Source organism: Procambarus clarkii, chromosome 40 (assembly GCF_040958095.1).
Source record: "Procambarus clarkii isolate CNS0578487 chromosome 40, FALCON_Pclarkii_2.0, whole genome shotgun sequence".
NCBI lineage: Eukaryota > Metazoa > Arthropoda > Malacostraca > Decapoda > Cambaridae > Procambarus > Procambarus clarkii.
This window is the reverse complement of record NC_091189.1, coordinates 29,239,771-29,252,503: the sequence shown is the minus strand read 5'-3', so window position 1 is coordinate 29,252,503 and position 12,733 is coordinate 29,239,771. Positions and strand designations below refer to the sequence as shown.

General features: G+C 39.8%; 1 protein-coding gene across 4 annotated transcripts in view; it reads right to left on the bottom strand.

The window, feature by feature from the left end:
- LOC123757999 (uncharacterized) overlaps positions 1-4,276 on the bottom strand; it is a 312,326-nt gene extending 308,050 nt beyond the window's left edge. For 3 of the 4 annotated variants that reach the window (XM_069338915.1, XM_045742104.2, XM_069338914.1), the window contains exons 1-2: positions 4,143-4,276; positions 2,722-2,843 (exon numbers count right to left, since the gene is read on the bottom strand). The gene's annotated coding sequence lies outside the window, so the exon portion shown is untranslated. The remainder of the gene's footprint in view (positions 1-2,721; positions 2,844-4,142) is intronic. The other variant, XM_045742105.2, reaches the window with a different exon arrangement.
- Positions 4,277-12,733: the final 8,457 nt, after the last annotated feature.

Below are 12,733 nucleotides of genomic sequence, written 5' to 3'. Positions count from 1 at the left end.
CACCTTAAAAGTACGAAAATGAGTTTTGGAGAACTCCTATTTCAATTAAGCCCTGATGCTAAGAAAATAGTTAGAGGGATAGAAGCCCTAAACCAGAAAATAATAAATACAGAATATGCGGTCATATTCAATGAAACATGTTTGAAAGAAAACCTGCTGCCAGTATACACCAATATATATATATATATATATATATATATATATATATATATATATATATATATATATATATATATATATATATATATATATTTTTTTTTTTTTTTTTTTTTTTTTTTTTTTTTTTTTTTTTTTTTTAAATTTGTGAGGGTACCACCTCTGGTGCCAATGTGGGGACCCATAGCCTCGGAGAAGAAAATAAAAAGTATTCAGAGAAGACCTTGTGGTTTCTCACTGAACACTAATATTATCTTCTCCTACCACCCCCATTCTTTTGTATGTACACATATATATTTGCTTTATTTGAACTTTGTTACAAAAAAGGAGTTACATATAGGTTACAAAGATGGTTATCATAGGTTGTCGAGTTCCTCCAGCTCCTCAGATGGCATATATATATATATATATATATATATATATATATATATATATATATATATATATATATATATATATATATATATATATATATATATATTATTAAATATGACCGAAAAAGTAAGATTAATAATTCTAACACGAATTTTCTCAATCTTTCGTACATTTCTTTTCACTGTTGGAGGTAAATCAAAAATCAATTCTCCAAAATTCATTTTTATTTCTAGTCTGACGCGACACGAGCGCGTTTCGTAAAACTTATTACATTTTCAAAGACTTTAGTTTACAAATACACAACTGAATAGAACTTACGCATCTCCGATTTTATATCTACACTTGAGTGAGGTGGATGGGGTGAGGTGGCATTAATAGGGTATTAATTTCATAATAGGGTATTAATTATGAAATTAATACCCTATTAATGCCACCTCACCCCATCCACCTCACTCAAGTGTAGATATAAAATCGGAGATGCGTAAGTTCTATTCAGTTGTGTATTTGTAAACTAAAGTCTTTGAAAATGTAATAAGTTTTACGAAACGCGCTCGTGTCGTGTCAGACTAGAAATAAAAATGAATTTTGGAGAGTTGATTTTTTATTTACCTCCAACAGTGAAAAGAAATGTACGAAAGATTGAGAAAATTCGTGTTAGAATTATTAATCTTACTTTTTCGGTCATATTTAATAATATATGTCTACAGGAAAGACTGCTACCAAAATATACTAATATATATATATATATATATATATATATATATATATATATATATATATATATATATATATATATATATATATATATATATATATATATTATATATATATATATATATATATATATTATATATATATATATATATATATATATATATATATATATATATATATTATATATATATTATATATATGTATATATATATATATATATATATATATATATATATATATATATATATATATATATATAATATATATATATATATATATATATATATATATATATATATATATATTAGTATATTTTGGTAGCAGTCTTTCTTGTAAACATATATTATTAAATATGACCGAAAAAGTAAGATTAATAATTCTAACACGAATTTTCTCAATATTTCTTATGTTTCTTTTCACTGTCAATGGTAATTGAAAAAGCAATTCTCCAACATTCATTTTTATTTCTAGTCTAGACTAGAAATAAAAATTAATTTTGGAGAATTGATTTTTCAATTACTGTACCATCGACAGTGAAAAGAAACATAAGAAATATTGAGAAAATTCGTGTTAGAATTATTAATCTTACTTTTTTGGTCATATTTAATAATATACATATATATATATATATATATATATATATATATATATATATATATATATATATATATATATATATATATATATATATATATATATATATATATATATATATATATATTAAATATATATATATATATATATATATATATATATATATATATATATATATATATATATATATATATATATTATATATATATATATATATATATTATATATATATATATATATATATATATATATATATATGTACATATATATATTATATATATATATATATATATATATGTACATATATATATTATATATATATATATATATATATATATATATATATATATATGTACATACATACATACATATATATGTCATACCTAATAGCCAGAACGTACTTCTTGGCCTACTATGCAAGGCTCGATTTGCCTAATGGGCCGAGCGATTTTTTTTATTTTCTATAAATTGTTTCCATTTAGTTCATTTTAATTATTATTATTATATTATATTAGGAACATAAATTATTAACATAGTTGTGTTAGTTTTGGTTAGGTTTAGATAGATTAGGTTAGGTAGGGTTGGTTAGGTTCGGTCATATATCTACGTTAGTTTTAACTCAAATTTAAAGAAATTAACTTATTCATAATGAAATAGCCAGATTTATCACTTCATAAGAAAAAAAATTAGAAAAATATATGAATTCAGACAAACTTGGCTTATTAGGCAAATTGGGCCGTGCATAGTAGGCCAAGTACGATGTTATATATACTTTATGTATATACATACTATACTGTACATAGATAAAGTACATAGATACTCATGCTGCCTGTTCCCGACAAAATGAATGATTAACTGTAATTACTGTACGGTATCCCCTACCTGAATCCAACATATGCAGAATCCTTAAGTTGGGCCAGGGTTTATAAAAAAAAAAAAAAAAAGAGATGATTCTCAAAATATTTCGCAAAGTGCTCAGCTCACTTTCCAATATGGTCCACATTCTAAAACGGAATGAAACACTTATATTAAGATAATCCCGTACAGTATTACAAACATTTACATTTAAAAGTTTACAATCTTGGACAATATTTCCATTTCCCTATTCAATATGAAATATCATGAAATACATGTAATATTGCTAAAATAGACAGAGACTATGGGTTTTCAAGCTAGATGTAAATTACCCCAAAAAGGGTAAGTTGACTTTTTATAAGAAAAAGAATGCCAGACAAAATCTTAAAACAGTGGCTATTTTAAAACTATAATATATATTTTAAGTACTGCATTACATTTCTATACTATTAGTCTAATATTGTACATTACATGTAATATGCAAGCATAACACTGCCTAACCTCCAGGCTAGGCAGTGTCTATTAACCTAATATGTTGCTATTAACTTAATATTTCAAGCTCAGGTGAACTTTCAGAATTAGACCAAATCCTGAGGAAAGTTCTGGATCAGCTGGTTTTTTTATTGTAGCATTTCCTCTCATTATAACAAATAAACAAATACAAATATTTATTCAGGTAAAGTACATACATACAAGGTAAAATACAAACATTGATGAATTTATAGATAGAGCTAGTACATACAATGCCTAAAGCCATTATTACGCAAAGCGTTTCAGGCAGGAAAAACACTAAGACTAAAACTTAATACTAATTGAGATTAAAGTATAAATTGTGTTGAGAAAAAATATGAAAAAAAATGGAAAAAGGGGGGGGGGGGGAACATGGCAGACATGGAAACATTAATTTGAAGTTTGCATAATTTAGGGTGGAAGTATCTGCACTCTGTTCCAAAGTAGTGTGTATCCTTTCCCAACATGTTCCAGCACTTTCGAGGAAACATAAAAATGCATTTTGAGGCTTTAGGCCTAAAATTTCATATTCCCTTTGCATTGTATTTGGGGGCATGAAAGATTTATACATTTGTATAACTGGCCATGATGACTTTTCCATGATGTTCAAGTTTTGTTTGACTATTCCTAGAATTTGGTTTACTTTTTTACTGTAGCTCCCACGTGTTGTGAATCTTTGCTGTTGTAGTCACTAAACATTAGTTCATCTGATATTATTCCTTGATTGTTTAAATGTTTCATTTTTTAGGACACCAACTACAAGTAGAGACAAATTATTCTTTCATTATGGCGAAAAGAAACTAATGTTGGATAGTAGGCCAAAACGAAGGTTGGTAAACACAGTAATAGACAGAAAAACATTGTGAACCTGAATTCAAGTGTTACTGTTAATAAAGGAATGATCTTTTTATAGCAAGTGAAATGTGCGTAAATATTACTTCGCCTCCCCATGATTGGAAGAGATGTTGAGCGAGGTCTGAAGAGCCGTCGCTCTGGCTAGATTTCCCTGGCGTCCTCGGAAACGCTTTTCCAGAGGCCTTGGCTGTGGTAGAAGTTGTTGTGACGGCGTCAGACGCTCGCTTACTTACCTCCGCCACCACAAACGTTTTCTTTGTTACAAAAAGTTCGGATTGATCTAAATATTTTCTTGAATTATCTAGTATGATGAACCTTACATGCATAACATTTTTAATGCATTATGCTGCTCCTCTGCTTGTTTTGATGCCCGAAAGAAAGCTTGGAGGGCTTGAAAAATTGCAGAACGAAGCCTTGAGGATAATCCTTGGGTGCCCTCGTACCACAAAGATATTTAACATGAGAAAGGAACTTAATATTCTGAGCGTTGTTGATCGTGTTACTGAAATTAACTGTCAAATTGGTATAAAAGTGCTTAGGCTAGCTCATCCTAACCCTTGCACTGAAGTCTTCCAAAAATTCTTTATTGAAGGTCAACATTGTTCCAAATGGATAACTAAAACTGGAACTGAACTCAGAATGCACCAGATTTATAATTTGTACCAAGAGAGACAACAACGGCACTTTCCTACGAGATTACACCCTTTCCGACTTTAATCCCTCCCTTTCCACCCCAAGAAACAAATTAGAGATCAGTCCGAGCTTCGTCTTGAGGAAATTACGCCTTAAGCCATATTGATGCTCTGTCCACAGAGCATTCTCTCTCATATCATATACACTGATGGTTCCCTACACCGCACCACGGGTGCAGCTGGAAGTGCAGTTGTTCTGACAATGAGTGATGGATTATATTTTGAGTGGGGAGTCCGTATAAACAACTGGACCTCTACCCTTCAGGCCGAACTATTTGCCTTGCCCCCCTCACTGTCTGGCTCGTTGTCGCCGTGAGGGGGCTTGGTGGGCAGCTGCTGGAGTGTGATGCTCCATGGGTCAGTCCTCTGTCCTTTTGCAGCCTTATGCTCCTGCTGCTGCCTTTACCAATTTTGCCAGACCCCTTTTCCTTTTCCTCGTGTTTCATTTTTCTCCCCGCCTCTTCTCCTGTCAAATTGTCATTTCCTGCCGACCTTTTGCCTGTTTTGATTATTCTTTCGTCCTTCTTTTGTTTTGACGTCCGGGTGTTTGAGGAGGCATACTCTTGCACCCGTAAAACTGTAGTACCCAACGTCTCGAGCGAGGGGACCCTTTTATTGTCAATCCCCCTTTCGTCACTGAACCCGCTCTCGACGGACTCATGGTTCTTAAGGTGGCGTTTGTGGGCGTATATTCACGACGCACCCCTGGGGGTCCCCGGCAAGATCGGCGATAGCTTCTTGTTGGGTGTCCTGCCTCTAATTGTGGCTCCATGGTGGGTGTGGGGGCACATTCGTGAATGAAAGTTTTCCCTCGTTTTCATGGCAGATAATGTTTTCCTTGTTCCTTCTCAGGCTCGTGGGGTGGGCGACCAAGCCCCCGAGTCGGACTGTTCTGGAAGACCAGGCCCTGTAGCCCCTGCTGCATTGGGCCCCGACGACCTGACTACTCCCCTCAGCTCCCCTCCCTCCTCTGCGGTAGGGTCGAGTCCCCAGCCCCCAATGGTGACCACCTCGTCCCCTGAAACGGCTCCGTCTCTCATTGTGACTACTGCGCCTTTTACCCCCATGAACTCCGGGGGTTCTCAACGCCGTTCCCGCCACGGCCGCACTCGCACGATTCCTTCCCGTAATAGTACTTACAACGCCTTGTTTGATCCCGCTACGTGGGCTAAATACTTTGATCTCCATCATCTGGATTCTACTCCTCCTGACGATTTCTCCCTCCATAAACACCTTGTTGATTCAGTAGATGCCTCTGTTACTTTTAACTCCACCAGTTACGGTACGCGTGTCGTCGCTGCTTCTTCTCAGGATGCAGCTACTCACTTAGCCGCTTTGTCCTGCATTGGAGAGACCCCTGTTCGGGTCTCCAAGAACGCTCGGTTAAATGCCAGTGTTGGCACTGTTCTCCTCCCACACCATGTTGCAACTGGTGTTCGGGACGTCAAAGATTGCCATGAGGATATTAAACATATCCTCGAAGCCCAAGGCCATTCTGTCCTCCAGGTGGACACGTTTACTAGACCCCTTTCGTGGTCGTCGCCGTCAGCCCCTTCGAGTTGTAAAAATCACCTTTGATAGTAGGGCCCTTCCATCCTCTATTATTCTTGCTGGTGCTAGATGCTCCGTTCAGGAGTACATTTCCTCTCCTTGACTATGCAATAAGTGTTGAAAGTTCGGGCACGATGTCCTCAAATGCACCAGTACTGTGTATCTGTGCCCCTTGTGTGGGGACGATAGTCATTCTAAGTCAGAGTGCACTTCTCTCCAGGCTCGCTGCCTCAATTGCGATGAAGCCCACCCTACCTTCTCACGCTCGTGTATGCACTACAAACTCGAAGAAGCCGTCCCCAACTTGAACCATCGTGATCGTCTGTCTTTTCCTGAAGCGAGACGCCAAGTTCGTCGTCTCACCCCTTTCGCGGGCGTCTCCTACGCTCGCCTGTTGCGTTTTACCTCTCCTCGTCCTTCCCGTCTTCATCAGTCTCACAACCATTTCCAGGCCTTAAACCCGACCACACCCACCACCTCCTTCCCTATTCCTTTGCCTCCTGTCCCACATAGTCTCCCTCCCGGTTCTCCATCTGGGGTTTCCCCCCTTTCCTACCTAGTCCACCATATCTCCTTTGTCTTCTTCCCCATCTCCCCCCACTCTTTCTTCCCGACCCCCCCCCCCCAGTCTCTTGACCCTCCTCGCCACCTGTCTGTCCAGGCTGATATCCATCATCCTCCCAGCAATCTTCCTGTTATTCGCTACCGCTCCTCTTCTCCTGCTGAGACCATTGAGTCTGTCGCCCGGTATGTTGTTACTGGAATACCTGTCTCTTCGAGTCAGAAACGTAAGCCTGGCTACTCTCCTTCTTCCTCTCCAGCGGGTAAGAAGGATTCACTTTCTTCCTCACCCCCTCCCTCTGACTCTGTCACTACATCCCCTCCCATTTCAGAAGTCGAACCCCCTGTCTCTGATATGGAGGTTTCTTTCACCCCCTGATTCCCTCTCTGTTGCTGAGGTGCACTCCCTGCCTTCTGCCCCCCTTCCTCCTCCAACTGTCCTTGCCTGCCCCTCTCAGTTGTCTCCTCCTCCTCCGGACCCCGTCAGTCCGCCTCTGGTCTGTCCTCTTGCTCCCTTCCCTCTCTCCTTACTAAGTTTACCCATGCTCCTAACCCTGATTTTGCCGACCCTGCTCCCGATCCTGACCCTGATCCTGAGATGCTTTAATAAACTGTTCTTCTATACCTTTATTTCTTTCTTGTTCTCTGCTACTGTCATTCTCTTTGATAATGTTTATTCTTCAGTGGAATATTCGTGGCTTTTATGCCAACTTTCATGAACTCCAACTTCTAATTACACAGTTTACACCGCTTTGTGTTTGTCTCCAGGAACCAATGCTTGGTGCTCGTCCTGGTCACTTTCGTGGTTATTCCTTTCTTTCTCCCCCCCCCCCAGCTCTTGCTAAGCCCCATAACTCTACTGCTCTCTTAATTCGTTCTGATACTCCCTTCGTCCCCCTACTTCTTCCGTCCCCTATCCATTGTTCTGCTGCCCGTGTTTTTGTGGGTAAATGGTATACAGTCTGTTCCATTTATCTCTCTCCAAATGTCCCTCTTTCCCTTCCTGATTTTAAGCACCTCCTGGACTCCTTAACAGAGCCGGTGCTCCTTTTGGGTGATTTCAACTGTCGACATTCCCTCTGGGGTGATGTTCTGACAAACACCCGAGGCCGTCTTCTCGAACCGTTCGTCCTCGCTTCTTCTCTATCTCTTCTGAATTCTGATGAGCCCACTCATGTGGACTCTCGCACTCGCACCCTTTCCTGTCTTGATCTTTCTCTCTGCTCGTCGTCCCTTTACTTAGATTTCACGTGGCAGGTTCTTGATGACATCTATAACAGTGATCATTTCCCCATTCTCGTTTCCTTTTTCTCTTTCCACCCTCCCCTTTCCTTCCCTAGGTGGCAGTTTGCCAAGGCTGACTGGTGCCTATTCACTCTCCGTGCTACTCTCTCTGACCTCTCCTCTCTGCCTCTTCCTCGCGCCCTCCTCCTTTTTTATGACACTGTCTTCAACGCTGCCCTCCACTCTATTCCTCGCTCTCCCCCCCGGGGCACACGGAAGTGTGTTCCCTGGTGGAATGCGGACTGCTCGGGCTGCCCGCTGTAAGCGTGCAGCCTGGAAAAAACACCGCCGCCGGCAGACGGCTGATTCTATTATTCTGTTTCGGAAGGCAAGTGCGGTGGCCCGTAGGACAATCCGTACTGCTAAACGTGAGAGTTGGAAATCTGATGTTTCCACCATTACGTCCGATACTCCTCTACCGCAGATCTGGAAGAAGATCCGCAAGATTGCGGGTAAGTTCGTTCCAGATGTCTCGCCGGTTCTCCATCTCCGTGGTACTCTTATGGCGGATCCAGTGCAGGTCGCAACCGAACTGGGTTCCCACTTTTCTTCTGTTAACTCTGGTTCTCATCTTCCTCAATCCTTCCTTCTTCGTAAGCCTGTTCCTGAATCTTATCCTTAAGATTTCCGGGCTCATCTCCGTCTTCCCTATAACGATCCTTTCTCTCTTTCTGAACTTCAGTCTGCCCTGGCCCTCTGCGGGTCTACGGCGGCGGGCTCGGATGACGTTCATTATATGCTTCGCCATCTCCCTCCGTGCACGTCTCAGTATTTACTGTCTGTATAACCAGGTTTGGGAGTCGTCGTCCGTCCCTGAGGACTGGCTCGATGCCATTGTACTCCCTATTCGGAAACCAGGGTCTCTCGGTACGTCCCCTAAGGACTTCCGCCCTATTGCTCTCACGAGTTGTGTTTGCAAGCTCTTTGACCGTATGGTAAATGTCCGTCTGATGTGGTTCTTGGAACACCATCGCCACCTCTCTTCTTCTCAATTTGGTTTTCGCAAGTGCCGCAGCACGACTGATGTCCTGGTGAACTTGGAGATCTATATTCGTACTGCTTTTGCTGCGAAGACCTCCGTTGGTGCTGTCCTTTTTGACCTGGAAAAGGCTTATGACACGACTTGAAGATACCATATTCTGTCCCAACTTCGTTCTTTTGGCCTTCGTGGTAATCTCCCTCTCTTCCTTCAAAGCTTTCTCTCTCGTCGTACCTTTCGAGTCAGGCTTGGTGCCACTCTCTCTGCCTCTTTTCGGCAGTATGAAGGTGTGCCCCGAGGTAGTGTTCTGAGTACTACTCTGTTTTTCTGGTTGCCCTCAATGGTCTCCTTTCCTCCCTTCCTTCTGGCATCTTCTCCGCTCTTTATGTTGATGATCTTACTCTTTGCTGTCGGGGTGATAATTCGCCTCTCCTTCAACGGCGGCTTCAACTTGCGATTGATGCCGTGTCATCTTGGGCCACCAATCATGGCTTCAAGTTCTCTACTACTAAGACTTGTGCCATGACTTTTACTCGGAAGCGGGTCGTTCTTCGTCCCTCTTTGTCACTTTATGGTCATCCCCTTGAGTACAAAGATTCCACGAAGTTTTTGGGGTTATTCTTTGACGCTCGTTTGTCTTGGTCTCCCTATGTCTCTTACCTCCGTGTTGAATGCTCTAAGGCCCTTAACCTCCTTAAGGTTTTGTCCCATACTTCTTGGGGAGCGGATAGGCGCACGCTCCTCTATTTGCATTCCTCTCTCGTCCTGTCTAAACTCGATTATGGTTGCCCTGCTTACTTTTCTGCTTCTCCTTCTACTCTTCGCCGTCTTGATCCTTTGCACCATACTGGGTTGCGCCTCAGCTCTTGTGCTTTTCGTTCAACTCCTACCCTCAGCTTGTACGCTGACACTGGCTTTCTGTTTCTCCAGGATCGCCGTGATCGCTACAGTCTTCGCTATCTTCGCTTACTCTTATCTCGTAAAATTCGACATTCTTAGCCCCTGTCAGTTTGGCTTCCGCTCTCAAAAGAGTACCAACGATGCAATTATTAGTCTCCTTGATATAATTTACTCAGCCCTTGACAAAAATGAGTTTCCAATTGGACTCTTCATTGACCTGAGAAAGGCCTTTGATACTGTTAATCACGATTACCTCTTATGTAAACTCCATCATTATGGAATCCGAGGCCATGCACTGGACTATATCCAATCCTATCTTAGTGATAGACACCAATGTGTAGCCATCAATAATATAATCTCTCCCATTCTACCAATAACCGTTGGAGTGCCTCAGGGCAGCATCTTGGGACCCCTACTATTTCTTATATACATTAATGATCTGCCTAATGTCTCTAACATTCTGAAACCTATTTTGTTTGCTGATGATACTACCCTCATCTACTCCAACCCCAACCCACATACACTAAATGATGTTGTTAATAATGAACTAAAAAAAGTCCACTTATGGATGTCAACCAACAAACTAACACTTAACATAGAAAAGACCTACTACATCCTATTTGGAAGCAAATCTACAAATGCAATTCAGCTTCAGATTGACAATGTAAACATTAGCAATGAAAATGATGGAAAGTTTCTTGGCATATTCCTAGACAAGAGACTCAACTTCAGTACCCACATACAACACATAACTAAGAAAGTCTCTAAAACAGTTGGTATACTCTCCAAAATCAGATATTATGTTCCTAACTCTGCTCTCATCTCTCTATATTAATAATAATAATAATAATAATAATTTTTATTTAGGGAAAGGTACATACATAAAGAGATTTTACAAAGTTTGTTGGCTTTAAAGATAAGAGCTAGTACATACAATGCCTAAAGCCACTATTACGCAAAGCGTTTCGGGCAGATTATGATTATGCACTAATTTCGATTATGCACTAATCTATCCCTATCTCAACTATGGTATCTGTGCATGGGTTCAACCACTGCAATCCACCTCAAGTCCATCATCACCCAGCAAAAATCTGCTATCTGAATAATATCAAATTCTGCTTTCAGACAACACACAGCCCCCTTGTTTAACTCCCTAAACATGCTAAACATAATCTCACTCCACAAATTCTCTTGTGTCAACTACATTTACAAAACCCTGTTCTTAAATGCAAATCCTTGTCTGAAACTCTTCTTGGACAGATGTAATAGGACCCATTATCACCACACCAGAAATAAATATCTCTTTGATATCCCCAGAGTTAAACTTAATCTGTGTAAACACTCTATGCAAATAAAGGGACCCAGTTTATGGAACTCACTCCCTACTGAATTGAAAAGCTGTCCAACTTTTACATCATTCAAAATCAATACTAAAAAGTACATAATTTCATCTTTATAGTTTTTCACTTTTTGCCTTAAAATTGCACTGTATCAATTGCTACCCAATCTCCCAACCTTTATGTTCCCAATTTGAACATCTTTACCATCGTGATCATTGCTGTCTTCTTATATGTGCTGCCATTCTATTGTATGGTGTTTATAAATCTTGTTTATCTGTATCTTTTGCTACCCAGTCTCCCAATCTTTATGTACCCAATCTGAACATCTTTTCCATTGTGATCATTGCTGTCTTATATGTGCTGTCAATCTGCTGTATGGTGTCTATTAATCTTGTTTAAATTACTAATCAAGCTGTCAATGTAATCAATCAGAGCTTTAATATAACAATGTGCTTTAATATACTTACTTATCTCTCTCGTCTCATTTTTCTCTTGTAATGTATCTTTATCATTTATCAATTCTGATTGAAATTACCTACTTAAAATTATCTGCTAGATTAAGGACCTGCCCGAAACGCTGCGCGTACTAGTGGCTTTACAAGAATGTAAATACTGTACTATCCAATGTATTCTCACAAACCCAATGTACCTTCTTGTATATATATAAATAAATAAATAAAATAAATCTTGCGCGATCCTTACAGCATCCTCACTCTCGTCTCTATCGTACTTTGACTTTTACCCCTCGTGTAGTTCCTGTTCCTCTTCACCACCTTCCTCTTTCTGTCCGTTTGTCTCGCTTACAAGATTCTCTTTCGGTTCGTATTACCAATGTTTCTCCTCGTATTGTTCCATCCTTGCCCCCGTGGAGGGTCCCCCTTCCCAAATTTTGTACTTCTCTGACCCGCATCACTAAAGCTATTACCCCTCCTACAGTTCTGAAACGCCTCTTCATTGAGCACTTTTCTTCTCACTCCCACTCCATTCCCATCTGCATCGATGGGTCTTAGTCTGCTGACGGTGTGGGCTACTCTGTTGTTTTTCCTGACCACACTTATATGTGTCGCTTTCCTCCGGAGGCTAGCATCTTCACAGCAGAACTCTATGCTATTCTCTATGCTCTTCGTCTCCTGCTTTCCCGAGGGCAATCCTCCTTTGTGGTAGTAGTTGACTCTCGTAGTGCCCTCATGGCTTTAGGGTCCTTTAATCCAGTTCACCCGGTGGTCATCGAGATTCAACATTGGCTGTTTCTTATTTCCAGTAAATTTAAGTCGGTTGCGTTTTGCTGGGTTCCCAGTCATGTTGGTGTCTCTTTAAATGAGCGTGCTGATGCTGCCGCTAAGGACGCTATCCGCACTTGTCCCATC